The following is a 15,312-nucleotide window of genomic DNA, read 5'->3' on the forward strand; positions in this document are numbered from 1 at the left end:
CACCTTCAAGTCAGAGTCAAAAAACAGGAGATCAGAACAAGGGCGAAGTATTGTTGATTGCAATTATACATTATTATTAGTTGTGTTCATACATATATTTCTCCAGCATGGGGTCTGCCATGGATTCACATGCTCATGAATATTCCACGTCGTCAGGCTGGGAATCCTCGGTAAAGAAAAAATCAGTATCAGTATCAGTTTCGTTTCCGATCTCTTTCTTAGAAGTAACCAATCACTGGTCTCTGGGTCATACTTCCCCCAGCAAATGACTGCCCTCTCCCTAAGCCCCACCCCTGGCAGCCATCCTCAGATTTTTACCGCACAGTCAAGTGTTGGCAGTCCTCGTGCTATAGCTCTCGCTTTTACTGCGTTTTGCGCTTTTCAAAGAGATTTATCTAATTTTTCGGTTTAATGGAGCCTCCAGCTCCACCGTTTCTACTTCTCTCAACGGGGACCCGCTTCGGATTCATCTACGCCCCTCAAGGGTGAAGTTTTCGTCAAGTTACGCTTCTTGGAGGATTCCAGAAGTTTCTGAGGCCTACCTCACGGAAGGAGAACATGACCCAGGAGAAGGGAAGCTCGACTCCCAGCAAACTGTTCAGGATCTGCCCTGGATGCAACCTACAGAATGTGTTCAAGGATGACGAGCATTCGAAATGCCTTTACTGCCTCCACGACGACAAAACGCATGTGGAGAAGGACTGTGCGTTTTGCATGAACATGTCGGATCGGACTATGAGGGATTGTCGGACCCGTCTCTCCAACTGGCTGGAAGGCAAGAGCCCAGCAGGTGAGAAGAAGAAGTCATAGCGGTCTAAGTCCTGTGATGGCGCCCCCGCGACAGGGGCCCAACAGAAGGCAAAGCACTGCGAATCTGCGGGCACCGGGAGCACGGAGCGGTCGGGCTCCTCGGCTGCCAGGCAGGGCACACCTTCACCGACGCCATCAACCACGAGCCAACACTCTGGCTCGGGGAAGAGAAAATCCGAGAACCCGGCTAAGCTTCTGGGGAGGCCCCGGTCGATCGCGAAGGGACCAGCAGAGGGGGAGAGAGGCGGTGACCCTCCCCCTAAGGTGAAGGCCTCAAGCGCGCCCAAGGTGGTGAAGGCCTTGATTTACCCAGCTAAGGCTTCTATCGAGGGAGTCGCTGTGGCCCTGGTGAAGCCTGTGGAGGCTATACCAGTGGAGGCGACCTCGGGGCCCAGAGTTTCCCTGCCTCCTCGGAGGGAATCCTCTTTTAAGCCCATCGAGAAGAGCCCCGTGAAGACCCCAGTGGAAAAAGAGGCGGGGGCGACGGTGGACGTTGCGGACACAACCTCCGAGGAGGAACTGACCGAGAATTTGGAAGAGGCCCGGCCCCTCGGGAGGAATTCCAAGGTGGGGGACGACCGGAGCGAGGGTGGCAACGACGACGAGGTTCCCTTGAAGGAACAACCGTCGCTCCCGGCACGCCTGTCGCAACCCGAGCCTAAGGACAACTCTGCGGCCATTTTGATGGCAATCCAAGCCTTATGCACAGAGATAAGGACTAGACTGCCCCCACCCCTGACAGAAGACCCAGCTGTACTGGATGCGTCGGGAAGCCCTCCAAACAAGAAGAGGAGAATTCATCCAGTACCCCTTCAGCCCTCACAGCCTTCTCAGCCTTTGTCGCCCTTCCCCGATCCCGAGGGACGACACAGGAACAGACACGGCCACGACGGGGACGGATGACGACGGCGGTTACAACTGGGACTGGCCTCCCGTCTCCGATTCGTCGGGCATCCCGCCCGACGAGATTGGCTCCTTCCACGCCTTGATTGCCAGGGCATCCAAGCTTTTTCAGCTCTGCCCTGAAGAGAAGGAAGACTTCCTCTACCAATGGCACGAGGCCAAGAGGAAGACGGTCCTTGCGGTGCCGTTGCTGGATCACATCTGGGACGAGGAACTTGCCCTCCTCAAGAACCCGTCCACGACACCTGCCAAGAGGGACCGGTACGAGAAGTACCGGGTCCCCGACGCTGCCCCGTTGTGCCCTAGGGCACAGCCGACCCCGGATTCGGTTGTCTCAGCAGCGGCCAAGAAGAAAGCAGGAGCTGGGGGGCATCGGCTTCATCTTCAACTTCCCCACCGGACGGCGAGGGAAAGAAGCTGGACGCCATGCGACGAGTCATCTCGACGACGATTTAAGGCGGCCAACGCACTAGCGATTGTGGTCTGCTACGACAGGGAGGGTGAGGTGGCGTCGGACCACACCATAACTGTGGCCACAGACCTTGCCGACACCGGTTTCCGCTAGTTGGGCAACAGCGTTTGCCTTTGACGGCGGGGGTGGCTCAAGGCGACGGATTTCCACCAGGACGTGCAAGCCAAGATTTTGGACATGCCCTTCGACGGGAACAATCTGTTTGGAAAGACAGTGGATGAGTCGCTGCAGGCCATCAAGACCGACACAAAGACGACTCAGGCCTTGGGAGTTCTGCAACAACGGTGGCCGCCCTTTCGGAACTCCGGAGGCAAGCAAGGTGCCTCCAAAGGATTCGGCAGCGGCTCCTCGACCTACTGTCAGGCGGCCCGCTCCTCATCGCAAGAAGCCTACAGGGGACAAGGCAAGTCAGGTGGATCTCGCCGTCGTCGCCAGGGTGGCCAAGGAGGCAAGGCTGCTTCCAAGCAGGAATGAACCGGCCGTTGCGTCAGGCCCCCACCGAAGCACCCCAGTGGGAGGCCGGCTGGCGAAGTTTGTCAGCGTGTGGGAGTTCATCTCCACCGACCGTTGGGTGCTGGATGCCCTGGCCCACGGGCACACTCTGGAATTTGTAAAAAAGTGCCCCTGAAATCCTCCAGTGGCCAGGAAAGAAAATCATGTCCCTCGACTGCTGTTAGAGGTAAGGGTGATGCTCAAGAAAGGAGGCATTGAGCTTGTCCCAAAGAGGCTCCAGGGCTCCGAAGTATACTCAAGATACTTTCTCATCAGGAAGAAGACAGGAGGTTGGCGTCCCTTCCTGGATTTTCTTCGGCTAAACAAATACATCAAGGCACAGAAGTTCCGGATGGTCACCCTCCAGCACGTGCTGGGCCAGCTGGAGGAAGGCGACTTCCTATCGTCGTTGGATTTGGAGGATGCGTACTTTCACATCCCCATTCTAAAAGGACACCGAAAGTTTGTCAGGTTCGTAGTCCAAGGGCGGCACAACCAGTTCAAGGCCCTCCCATTCAGATTGAAGTCGGCACCCAGGGTGTTCACCAAGTGCCTGGCACAAGCGGCGGTTCGGCTGCGCCTGCAGGGGATCCATGTCTACCCCTACCTGGACGACTGGCTCGTCCGAGCAGGGACAAGGGAACTCGCCATCGAACACGCAGCAAAGACCGTCCGGCTGCTCACGGACCTGGGATTCTCCAACTTCCCCAAATCCCACCTGGTTCCGTCGCGCTGTTTCTGGGAGCCAAGCTCGATACAGTGGCGCGATTGTCCTCACCGTCGGCGGAAAGAACACAGGCAATCCTGGGCAAGGTACGACGTCTGCTGGCCACGGATGTGGCCAGTGTGAGGTCCATCAAGTCCCTTCTCGGGATGATGTCCTCTTGCATCTATCTACTGCACATGTGCAGGCTTCGGATGCGCCCTCTGCAGGAGTTCCTCGACTCCCATTGGATGCAAGCGACGGGCAGCTTCGAGGACAAGATCTCGCTCAACGAAGTATTCCGCCAAGCAATTCGATGGTGGGGCACCCGCGCGCATCTCGCGGCGGGCAAGGACTTTCAGACCCCAGCATACCAGGTGACGGTGATGACGGATGTCTCCCTGGAGGGGTGGGGAGCGCACACCGGAGATCTTCACGCGAGAGGCCTGTGGCTCCCAGAGGAGGGGCCGCTCCACATCAACATACTGGAGCTCCGGGCAGTGTTCTAGGCCCTCAAGTCATTCCTCCCGTCCCTCAAGGGCAAAGTGGTGAGGATCTTCACCGACAACACCACCACGATGTTCTACATCCGGAAGCAGGGAGGAACCAGACCCCCAGCCCTGTCCAAGGAAGCCCAGGATCTGAGGCACTGGGCCATTGCCCTGGGGATGTTTCTGGTACCTTTTTCATCTAGCAGGGATAAAAAACACCATCGCCGACTCACTCAGCAGGGAGCTGCGCTTGTGCCACGAGTGGGAACTACACCAGGAGCAAGTGGATCAACTCTTCCGGCGATGGGGCAAGCCCCAAATCGACCTGTTCGCGACGGCGACGAACTCCAAGTGCCAGAGGTTCGCCAGCAGGTTCCCCCAGCCGAGGAGCATGGGCGATGCTTTCTCGTTCCCCTGGGACGGCCTGTTCCTGTACGCGTTCCCTCCTTTGCCGTTGCTGCTCAGGCTCATCAACCAACTCAAGAGGTTGCGGTGCAGGATGATCCTCGTCGCACCGAGGTAGCCAAGACAGATATGGTTCCCGGACCTTCTGGACTTGTCAGCGTCCCCACCAGTCAAACTGTCGACGGACGCAGAACTTCTCTCCAGAGAAGGAGGTGCCATTCTTCATCACGACCCGGAATCGCTGAATTTGCAGGCCTGGCTCCTGCAGCATTAGCGTTTGGAGGGTACGATATCCCAGCTGACTGCAGAGAGGTTCTTGCAAAGGCCAGGGTGTCCTCAACTCTCAAGTGCTACGGACACAAGTGGAAGAGGTTCTCTGTCTTTTGCCGTGCACAGAAGATTAACCTTCTACGGATTACAGCCCCTCAAGTGCTACCATACTTACTGTCGCTGGCCAAAGATGGACTAGCTCATGCTTCCATCAAGATACATCTGGCAGTGATTTCCCGATACACCAGAACTGCTGGACGGTCGTCCCATCGCCTGGTGAAGGAATTTATGAAAGGACTGTTTCGATCGTCCCTGCCGGAGAAGGCTCCAGCCCCGGCGTGGGCAGCTCAACGTTGTGCTGACCAGGCTCATGGGCCCGCCATTCGAGCCCTTGCATTCGCCTTCTTTGAAGTTCCTGTTGTGGAAGACAGAGTTCCTTGTGGCCATCACCTCTGCACGACACGTGGGAGAGATTCAGGCCCTATCCTGCAAGCCTCCATACTTGACTTTCCACGTGACGAAGGTAGTGCTGAGGATGCACCCCTCCTTCATGCCCAAGGTGCCGTCGGATTTCCATCTCAACGAGCCCTTGGTGTTACCAGTCTTTTTCCCGTCAACCTTCGTCACCGGCCGAGAGGACTTTGCACTCGCTGGATGTAGCCACAGCGCTGAAGTTCTACTTGGACCGGACAAAGCATTTTCGGAAGACATCACAGCTGTTTGTGAACTTTGTACCTGTAAACCAAGGGAAGGCTCTCTCGAAGGCTTCCATTTCCCGGTGGCTCTCCCGCTGCATCATGCACTGTCATTGGTTGGCAAACCGACCGTTGCACGGCCGTCCGAGAGCCCATTCGACCAGAGCAATTGCTGCTACCACAGCGTTCCTGTCTGGTGTGCCACTGCTGGACATCTGTAGGGCTGCTACGTGGAGGTCGACGCACACCTTCACGAGATTCTACTGCGTCGACCGGGATTCCAGGGAGGAGTCCAGAGTCAGCCAGGCAGTGCTGCGCAACCTGTTCGCTTAAGGTGAGCCTGGTGAGGAGGTAAGAGATGCTTAATGCTGAGTTTATGTAATGCTTAATGTTGAGCCTTGCCACCTCCCGTGGTTGTGCATGTGTGTACTGCTATGTATTCTATTCATGAGCATGTGAATCCATGCCAGACCCCATGCTGGAGAAGGAACAAGTTACTTACCTGTAACTGTTGTTCTCCAGCATGGGTCTGGCATGGATTCACATGCGAACCCTCCCTCCTTCCCCGCTGCGGCTCTTCATTTGGTCATACTGCCACTTTACGTGCTACCAAATCTGAGGATGGCTGCCAGGGGCGCAGGGGCTTAGGGAGATGGCAGTCATTGACTGGGGACAGTATGACCCAGAGACCAGTGATTGGTCACTACTAAGAAAGACAGATCAGAAACGGAACTGATAATGATTTTTTCTTTACCGAGGATTCCCAGCTTGACGACGGGGAATATTCATGAGCATGTGAATCCATGCCAGACCCATGCTGGAGAACAGTTACAGGTAAGTAACTTGTTCCTTACATAGTAATGGAACAAAAGCAAATGTATTAACAACCCATCAGATGGACCTCACAAACGGAGTGTGTTTTTGTAGGAACGGACATGACCGACTTAGTAGTTGTTAGGACTGAGTCGCCCGGCTTTGGTTTTGGCTCTAAAAGATCAGAAAGCAGGGATTGCTCTGATGTCATGAGGGAGGGCGTTCCAGCATTTGGCTGCTAGCACTGGGAAACTGGCCCCTCCTGCTGGTTTGAGGTTGAATGTGGTCCTACTAAGTTGGTTGAGGTAGTTGGATCTGATGGGCCTGTTGGTCTGTTGTCTTGTGAATTTAGATGTCAGATACGCGGGAGCTGCATTGGCTAGGCACTTGTGAGTAATGACCAGAGTGGGGAGAGTGATTCTATCCCGGATGGGTAGCCAGTGAGCTACGATTCTGAGGGCGGAAATGTGACTCGATCTCGGGATATTGAGGGCTGATCTAAGGGCATTATTTTGCAACACTTAGAGTTTAAGTTCCGTACAGACGTCCCAATGAATAGTGTGTTGCAATAGTCGAGCTTGGAGCGTATGAATGCTCTTGCTAATGTGCCACAGCGGGTGGTAGATAAGAATGGCTTGCAGGCGTTGATCAATTTGTTAGTATAGGCTGTTGTGGAGGCTAAGGCGTTAACTTGGCTATTTAGTGTCCGCGAAGAGTCAAGGTAAATACCCAGCGTTTTGGCTTTCCTCGAGACTTTAATGATGTTCCCATCAATGTTGAATGACTCATAGTGCAAGTCTAGGTTGTTTAAATGAGTTTGGGAGCCAACGATAAGTAGCTCTGTTTTATCATTGTTTAAGCAGAGGCTGTGTTTGGCCTTCCACGCTTGGATCTCTATGTGGATGTCGTTAATCAATTTGGTGTCTTAAATGTGACAACCAGTGAGTGTGACGAGGATCTGTGTCATCTGCATAGTTGGTGTACGTGACACCCAGATTGTCGAGGCGGTCGAATAAGAGTTTGGTGAAGATATTGTAGAGTGTGTGCGACACACAAGAGCCCTGGGGGACACGACAGGTAATGGGGACTGGTGGTGCTGAGGCTGCAGGTGAAAAGACCCTGGTGGTTCTGTTGGAGAGAGAGAATTTGATCCAACTGGCCGCGTTCGGTGAGAATGCGGCAACTGAGGTTAGATGTTGAGTGAGGATTTCATGGTCTACCAAGTCGAATGCCATTGATAGATCCAGCAGCAGGAGAATGGCAATCTTTCCTCTCTCTTTAAGCTCGTCCATCTGAATCTTGATCTAGCAGTGCCGTCTCTGTACCATGTCTGGGTCTAAATCCAGATTGACAGAGGCCTAGTAGTTTGTTGTCTTCAAGGTGTTTTTGTATTTGTAAATTGGCTGCGCAGTCCAGGGTTTTAAGAAACGGGACTGTAGTGATTGGGCCTATAGTTTGTGGGCACATTGAGGTCTAAATTAGTTTTTTTTTTTAAATTATAGTTTCTTCCCGCTCCCAAAACCTGTGCCCTGCCACCTTCCTCCATATTGACTGGCTGGTGTTCTTAGGAAGGGGCAGGAACTGGAGCATAAGCAGTAGCAATGTTAAATTAAAAGGAAAGGCTAGCCTATGCTGATGCACCCAGAGCTTCCATGCATATGTCCCAGTCTCCAAGGTGGTAGAATATCTGTGAAGTCTTTTTTGAAACCCTGTATGTGCCTTTTCCCAAGATATTGATCTTTTGAGATGGTTTGTGATTAGACTTTAGCTGATGTCTACACCCATGGCCAGTCTTCAGTATCTGCCCATTAGTGCCTGGTGTGAGTTTTCTCTGATGCTTTGTCTTTTCAAACTTTCTAAGCTTGCATAGGAAGGTGGGAGGAAGTCTTCCCATCGCACTTGTTTTGTGGAACCAAATGCCTTCTTTGGGAAGAAGGGGCGGCCGCTTCCATGTCATTCTTCGGACACCTAGTGTGCATATTATTGGAATCCTTTTTGAGGTGCAGTACTGGCTCGCTGCATAGAACATTCATACAGGTCTAATGCTGGGAAAAATCCTGAGGTAACGCTTCCCTGGGCTTACTCTACCATAGGTTGCAGATCCTCAGTGGTCCTATAAAATTTGTTGTGCTTAAAATCCTTATGGTTTCCCTAGTCACTGTTCAGGATTTAACCTATCTCCCTCTTAGATTATTGTTTCTGTTGAGTTTGAGGTTCTTTGGACAAAGAGTGTGGTGCTTTGAGTTGTTGATGATAATGCACAATGCTCCGTCCATCATAGTGAGAAAGAACTGTCACCCTGCTTCACACTCAGTGAATGTGCCTGTGTACTGCGGTACAGCACTGCTTCACATGTGCATTGGCAGGACCAATGATTCCATGTCTAAACAGAAAAAGAGCAGCCTAATCTTGTGTGGCTCTTGGCAGAGCCCCACCCTCACATAATTTGGAGCTGGCATCAAGATTGATCTCGCTGGAAAGCCTTCTAAGCACTGTTGGTGGTGTACATTTGAAAAAATAATATCCAAGAGATGGGACACGCAGCTTTAGTGCTGCTTTTCAGTTCAGACACGCAGCTAGTGATTGAACCTTTGAGGCTTATGGTCACCTGATTCCCTCTTCCCAGCACACAGTGCAATCCTCACAGGCAAGGTCACCACATGGCTGTCAGTAGCGGTCTCCATTTCTGAAATGTTACCACCTAATAATGGCAGTGACCATGATACAGTTGTTTAAGGATATAATTGAATGTATACCTTTTTGCTACCTCCTTCTTAGCAACCTCATCTTCACAGGGTGCCTGCTTCCTAGCCTCCTATGCAGGCAAATTGGTTCCTGCTGTTTACAACAGTGGAGGAACCTGCACCGAAGGCTCTGACCCTGAAGCCCTAGCCCAAGTTTTCTCATGAAGATGCTTTTGGTCCAGATGCCTTTGGAGTCCCCCCATTGTCTAGTGGGAGAAGTAGCTGATTAAGAAGAACTGTTCTCCAGCATGGGGTCTGGCATGGATTCACATGCTCATGAATATTCCCCGTCGTCAGGCTGGGAATCCTCGGTAAAGAAAAAACCAGTATCAGTTTCGTTTCTGATCTGTCTTTCGTAGTAATAACCAATCACTGGTCTCTGCGTCATACTGACCACAGCCAATGACTGCCCTCTACCTAAGCACCGCCTCTGGCAGCCATCTTCAGATTTTTACCGCACGTTCATGTGTTGGGATCCTCGTGCTATTGCTCTCGAGCGTTAGTGCTATTTTTTCGCGCTTTTTCACAAAAACTTCGATTCTTTCGGTCAAAAGAGCCTCAAGCTCCACCGATCCTACATCCGATCAACGGGGACCCGTGTCGGATTCATCTGTGCCCCTCAAGGGTGAAGATTTCGTCGAGCTACACTTCGGAGGACTCCAGAAGCTTCTCAGGCCCGGTCTCGGAGATGGCCCAGGAGAAGGGAAGCTCGACGCCCGGAAAGCTGTTCAGGGCCTGCCCTGGATGCCAGCTGCAGAACGTCTTCAAGGAGGACGAACACTCTTTCTGCCTTTACTGCCTTCATGGGGACAAGACGCACGTGGAGAAGGACTGTGCGTTTTGCGGCAACATGTCGGAACGGACCATGAAGGACCGCCATCAACGTCTCGCCAGCTGGCTGGAGGGTAAGAGCCCGTCTGGCGAGAAGAAGAAGAAATCTGAGCGGTCTTCTAAGACCTTTGAGGGCGCCCCGGCGACGGGGGCCCAACATAAGGCCAAGCACCGCGAGTCCGCTGGCACCGGGAGCGCCGAACGGTCGGGCTCTACGGGCGCCAGGCAGGGCGCACCCTCCCCGGCACCATCAACCACGAGCCAACGCTCTGGGTCGGGTAAGAGGAAGGCCGAGCACCCGGCGAAGCTCCTGGAGAGACCCCGGTCGAGCTCTAAGGCAGAGGAGGAGCGTGGCAGTGCCCCCTCCCTCAAGGATAAGGCGGTGAGCGCACCTAAGGTGGTGAAGGCCTTGATCCATTCGACCAAGCCCTCTATCGAAACGGTCGCGGCGGCCCTGGCCCAGCCTGTGGAGGCTGCACCAGTGGTGGCGGCCTCGGGGCCCAGAATCTCCCTGCCTCCTCGGAGGGAGTCTTCTTTCGTGCCCATCGATAGGACCCCCGTGAAACCCGCCGTGGGGAAGAAGGGGGGGCAGGGCGTCGTCGTAGATTCGGCCTCAACCTCAGAAGAGGAACTGATCGAGGTCTTAAGCCACGGCCTAGGCGTGGAACAAGACCAGCCCGTCGGAATGGGCCCCGACGCAGGTGACGACGACGACATCGTCGAGGATACCGACGGGGCCCCTGCTCGCCCGTCGGATTCCCCTCTGCCAGCGCCGCAAGACAACTCAGCGGCCATTTTGTTGGCTATACAGTCCTTATGCTCCGAGATAAGGACGAGACTACCGTTACCGACGGAGGAACCTCTCCCGTCGGGGGATCCAGAACCGGGACCTTCTGGTGTTCCCCCTACCAAGAAAAGAAGGATCCATCCACCGCCTCCTTTTCAACCGTCGCGCCCCGTCCAGCCCTCCTCCCCGTCCACCCGAGGGGATGATACGGGGACTGACACGGCAGCGACGGGTACGGACGACGAGGCATACGACGAGGATTTTCCGTCGTCGCCTCCCACCAGGGCTTCTCCGCCCGACGAGATTGGATCGTTCCACTCAATGATCGCCAGGGCATCCGAGCTTTTCCAACTCTGCCCTGAGGAGAAGAAAAAGGAAGGCTTCCTTTACCAACGGCGCGAGACCAAGAGGAAGACGGTCCTCGCAGTGCCTCTGTTGGACGACATTTGGGATGAGGGCCTTTCCCTCCTCAAGAACCCTTCCACGACGCCAGCGAAAAGAGACCGGTACGAGAAAAAGTACCGGGTCCCGGACTCGGCCCCCCTATGCCTCCGGGCGCAGCCTACCCCGGACTCCGTCGTCTCCGCGGCAGCCAGGAAGAAAGCGGGGGGGGGTGCGGCCTCCACGTCGACTTCCCCGCCGGACGGCGAGGGAAAGAAATTGGATGCCATGGGACGCAGAGTCATCTCGTCGGCGGCGACGACGATTAAAGCGGCCAACGCCTTGGCTATCGTGGCCCGCTACGACAGGGAACTCTGGTACAAGATAGCTCCCCTGCTGGATTTTCTGCCGGACGACAAGAGGGCGGAGGCCCTTGAGATCCTGCAGGAAGGTGAGGTGGCCTCGGACCACGCCATCACCGTGGCGACGGACATCGCCGACACTGGGTTCCGCCAGATGGGCAACGGCGTTTGCCTTCGACGTCGCGGATGGCTCAAGGCTACGGACTTTCGGCAGGACGTCCAGACCAGGGTCCTGGACATGCCCTTCGACGGGAACAACCTGTTTGGGAAGACAGTGGACGATTCCCTTCAGGCCATCAAGGCGGATACTGAGACGGCCCGGGCCCTTGGAGTACTGCAGCAACGGCGGACGCCCTTTCGGAGCGGCGGAGGCAAGGGCGCCTCCAAAGGTTCCGGCGGCGGTTTCGCTTCCTACCGTCAAGCGGCCCGCTCGTCGTCGCAAGAGGCCTACAGAGGACGAGGCAAGTCTAGCGGCCCCCGCCGTCGTCGCCAAGGAGGCCAAGGCGGCAAGGCCGCGTCCAAGCAGGATTGAACCGGCCGTGGGGTCGGGCCCCCACCGAAGCACCCCGGTGGGAGGCCGGCTGGCGGGCTTCGTCAGCGTGTGGGAGTCCATCTCCACCGACCGTTGGGTGCTGGACGCCCTGGCCCGGGGCCACGCGCTCGAGTTTCAAAGAAGGTGCCCGCGCGTCCCCCCCGTGGCCAGGAGAGAACTTCACGTCCCTCAACTTCTCCTGGAGGTAAAGGCGATGCTCAGAAAGGGCGCCATCGAACTCGTCCCAAAGAGGCTTCGGGGCTCCGGAGTCTACTCGCGTTACTTCCTCGTGAAGAAGAAGACGGGAGGATGGCGCCCCATCCTGGACCTGCGACGCCTGAACAAGTTCATCAAGGCGCAGAAGTTCCGGATGGTCACCCTCCAGCACGTCCTGGGTCAGCTGGAGGAAGGAGACTTCCTATCGTCGTTGGATTTGGAGGATGCCTACTTCCACATTCCCATCCTAAAGGGGCACCGAAAATTCCTCAGATTCGTGGTCCAAGGGCGTCATTACCAGTTCAAAGCCCTTCCCTTCGGACTGCGGTCGGCACCCAGGGTTTTCACCAAGTGCCTCGCACCGGTGGCGGCGCAGCTGCGCCGCGAGGGGATTCACGTCTACCCCTACCTGGACGACTGGCTCATCCGCGCCAAGACGAGGGAGCTCGCCGTGGTCCACACGGCAAGGACCGTCCAACTCCTCACGGACCTGGGATTCTCCGTGAACTACGCCAAATCCCACCTGGTGCCCGCGCAAGTCGCACTGTTTCTGGGAGCGAGGCTCGACACAGTGTCCCTTCTGGCCTCCCCGTCGGAGGAGAGGACCAGGACCATCCTGGGCAAGGTGCAACGGATGTTGGTGGCCGACGCGGCCAAGGTGAGGTCCATCAAGTCCCTCCTCGGGATGATGTCTTCCTGCATCTACCTCATTCCCATGTGCAGGCTCCGGATGCGCCCGTTGCAAGAGTTCCTGGATGCGCGCTGGATCCAGACGACGGGCAGCTTCGAGGAAAGGATCAAGCTCGACGAGAGTTTCCGACGAGCGATACGGTGGTGGGGTACCCGCGCGCATCTGACGGCGGGCATGGACTTCCAGACCCCAGCCCACCAGGTGACTGTGACCACGGATGCCTCCCTAGAAGGGTGGGGAGCGCACACCGAAAATCTGCACGCAAGGGGACTCTGGCTCCCGACGGAGAAGTCCCTGCATATCAACGTCCTGGAGCTCCGTGCAGTGTTTTGGGCCCTCAGGTCCTTCCTTCCGTCCCTCAAGGGCAAGGTGGTGAGGATCTTCACCGACAACACCACCACCATGTTTTACATCAGGAAACAGGGCGGAACCAGGTCCCCAGCGCTGTCCAAGGAGGCGCAGGACCTGTGGCATTGGGCCGTCGCCCAAGGGATTCTTCTGGTGCCGTTTCATCTGGCAGGGATAAAAAACACCATCGCCGACTCACTCAGCAGGGAGCTGCGCTCGTGCCACGAGTGGGAACTACGGCAGGATCTGGTGGATCGCCTCTTCCGACGGTGGGGCACACCCCAGATCGACCTGTTCGCGACGGCGACGAACACCAAGTGCCGGAGGTTCGCCAGCAGGTTTCCCCAGACGAGGAGCATGGGCGATGCTTTCTCGTTCCCCTGGGAGGGCCTGTTCCTCTACGCGTTCCCTCCCTTGCCTCTGCTAATCCGGCTCGTCAACCAGCTCAAGAGGTCACGGTGCAGGATGATCCTCGTCGCACCTGCGTGGCCGAGGCAGATATGGTTCCCGGACCTTCTGGACTTGTCGGCGTCCCCGCCAATCAAGCTGCCGGCGGACGCGGATCTACTCTCCAGGGAAGGAGGCGCCATCCTCCACCACGACCCGAAGTCGCTGAACTTGCAGGCCTGGCTCCTGCAGCGCTAGAGTTTGGAGGATACGACATACCGGCCGATTGCAGAGAGGTTCTTGCAAAGGCCAGGGCGTCCTCGACTCTTAAATGCTACGGACACAAATGGAAGAGGTTCTCTGTCTGGTGCCACGCACAGAAGGTTAACCCTCTACGGATTACGGCTCCCCAAGTGCTGCCGTACCTGCTGACGCTGGCCAAGGCTGGTCTGGCACACGCGTCCATCAAGATTCATCTTGCTGCGATCTCCCGATACACCAGAACCACGGGCCGGACGTCCTTGTGGTCTCATCGTCTGGTGAAAGAGTTCATGAAGGGACTGTTCAGATCGTTCCCGCCGGTGAAGGCTCCGGCCCCGGCGTGGGAGCTCAACGTGGTGCTGACCAAGCTCATGGGACCTCCGTTCGAGCCTCTGCACTCGGCCCCGTTGAAGTTTCTATCGTGGAAAACAGCTTTTCTTGTGGCCATCACCTCCGCACGACGAGTGGGAGAGATCCAGGCCCTTTCCTGCAAGGCCCCGTACTTGATTTTCCACGACACGAGGGTAGTGCTCAGGACGCACCCCTCCTTCATGCCCAAGGTACCGTCGGACTTCCATCTCAACGAACCCTTGGTGTTACCTGTGTTCTTCCCGTCGCCTTCGTCGCCGGCTGAGAGGACTTTGCACTCGCTGGATGTAGCTAGAGCGCTGAAGTTCTACGTGGACCGCACGAAGGGTTTTCGGAAGACGTCACAACTCTTTGTGAACTTTGGACCTGTCAATCAGGGGAAGGCTCTCTCGAAGGCTTCCATCTCCAGATGGCTCTCCGGCTGTATCATGTGCTGTCACCGGTTGGCAAACCGACCGCTGCCTGGCCGTCCGAGAGCCCATTCCACCAGAGCGATCGCAGCTACCACGGCGTTCCTATCTGGTGTGCCCCTGCTGGACATATGCAGGGCTGCTACGTGGAGGTCGACGCACACCTTCACGAAATTCTACTGCGTCGACCGGGATTCCAGGGAGGAGTCCAGGGTCGGCCAAGCAGTGCTGCGCAACCTGTTCGCCTGAGGTGAGCCTGGTGAGGAGGTAAGATGCTTAATGTTGAGTTGATGTGATGCTTAATGTTGAGCCTTTGCCACCTCCCGTGGTTGTGCATGTGTGTACTGCTATGTATTCTTTATTCATGAGCATGTGAATCCATGCCAGACCCCATGCTGGAGAAGGAACAAGTTACTTACCTGTAACTGTTGTTCTCCAGCATGGGTCTGGCATGGATTCACATGCGAACCCTCCCGCCTACCCCTCTGCGGCTCTTCACTTGGTCATACTGCCACTTCACGTGCTTCCAAATCTGAAGATGGCTGCCAGAGGCGGTGCTTAGGTAGAGGGCAGTCATTGGCTGTGGTCAGTATGACGCAGAGACCAGTGATTGGTTATTACTACGAAAGACAGATCAGAAACGAAACTGATACTGGTTTTTTCTTTACCGAGGATTCCCAGCCTGACGACGGGGAATATTCATGAGCATGTGAATCCATGCCAGACCCATGCTGGAGAACAACAGTTACAGGTAAGTAACTTGTTCCTTTTCATTGGTAAGAGCCTTCCATGACAGGATAACTGGAGTGATGGAGTACCATTACCCATAGATTATCAAACCCTTTGAGAGTTGAATTGCTTCCATGTTCATTTTCCGACAGGCTTTTTTCCAAAGTAATTTCTGACGCTGAAATTACTTTGAAAAATCCAATTTAAGTT

The 15,312-nt window shown here is 55.5% G+C and overlaps 1 protein-coding gene across 10 annotated transcripts in view; it reads left to right on the forward strand.

The window, feature by feature from the left end:
• Positions 1-15,312, forward strand: part of ATXN2 (ataxin 2) — a 2,542,428-nt gene that overhangs the window by 1,024,447 nt on the left and 1,502,669 nt on the right. The gene's annotated exons all lie outside the window — the stretch shown is intronic.

The sequence above is a fragment of the Ambystoma mexicanum genome, chromosome 10 (genome assembly GCF_040938575.1).
Source record: "Ambystoma mexicanum isolate Mex_15411 chromosome 10, UKY_AmexF1_1, whole genome shotgun sequence".
Lineage (NCBI taxonomy): Eukaryota > Metazoa > Chordata > Amphibia > Caudata > Ambystomatidae > Ambystoma > Ambystoma mexicanum.